Source organism: Euphorbia lathyris, chromosome 1 (genome assembly GCF_963576675.1).
Source record: "Euphorbia lathyris chromosome 1, ddEupLath1.1, whole genome shotgun sequence".
Classification (NCBI taxonomy): Eukaryota; Viridiplantae; Streptophyta; class Magnoliopsida; order Malpighiales; family Euphorbiaceae; genus Euphorbia; species Euphorbia lathyris.
The window spans coordinates 6291645-6292699 of NC_088910.1; the positions used below are offsets into that span (position 1 = coordinate 6291645).

At 42.3% G+C, this 1055-nt stretch overlaps 1 long non-coding RNA gene across 1 annotated transcript; it reads left to right on the top strand.

Moving 5' to 3' along the window:
* The first annotated feature begins 237 nt into the window (after positions 1 to 237).
* Positions 238 to 759, top strand: LOC136218621 (uncharacterized). The gene is made up of 3 exons (XR_010683859.1): positions 238 to 289; positions 400 to 462; positions 598 to 759. It is a non-coding gene; the product is annotated as an uncharacterized lncRNA (long non-coding RNA).
* Positions 760 to 1055: the final 296 nt, after the last annotated feature.

A 1055-nucleotide genomic window follows, 5' to 3' on the forward strand; every position in this document is an offset into this window, starting at 1 on the left:
ACTTTTTGTCCATTTGGTAAGCTAACCCAACACTTTTTTTTATTTTCTATATGAGCTGTAATACCCAACATCGCAAATGATGTGGTCAGTTGCCCCAGTATCTATGATCCAGCAAGAGTTCGCAGTTCTATCAAGAGATGTGTTCAAAATGTTACCAGAAGTTTCTCCCTTGGTGAAAGCATTAGCACTGCTTGTTGTAGTTGGGGCTTTCCCTAGCTGTTTTTGGGGCAATAAAGCTACGAGCTTCTAGTACTGATCCTTGGTGAGGAAAACTGGTCTCCATTGCTCTGTAGGTTATCTTCTTCACTTGAATCGTCTCCTTCTCTTCCTTGGTTATTGACAGCATTTGCTTTTGCCTTTGGCACCTTGTAATTGTTGTTTTTCCCTCTGTTGTTGTAGCTTAGAGGGTATCCATGCTTCTTGAAGCAAATATCTTCGGTATGACCTGTGTTTCCACAAAAGGTGCATAGAGATGAGTTCCTATTGCCATTGCCTTTGTGATTAGCATTCCTGTTGTTGTTGCGGTATCCCCCTTGTTTGTTTTGTGCATTTGTGAATCCGACAAAGGAAACATTCTCACTTCCTTCATTTTTGTAGGTGACAAGCCAATCTATCTTTCGTGCTGGAGTGACAAGGCATAAACCTTTTTAAGTGATGGAAGAGGCTCGATCAAGAGTATTTGAGAGGAGATGGTAGAGTAAGCCTCATTCACGCCTTCGAGAAAGGTCATAACCTGCTCAGCATCATGCTAATCTCGCAAAGTTTTGAAAGCCTTGCAGCTGCATGCCGGTTTGCATGAACACACAGGCATAGGCCGAAGGTTTGAGAGTTCATCATACAAGATTTTAAAACTTGTGTAATAATCTGTGACATTACAACTTCCCTGCTTTAAGCTATGTATCTCCATTTGCAGTTCAAGGATCCGTAGAGAGTCTATTCGAGCAAACCTTTCCCTAAGATCTTCCCAAACCTAGTCCGCCTTGCCCAGCCATATAATTACAACGTTCCCATTGACTGTGCATGTTATCTCCAATCGATGGTGTCGTGATGGTTCC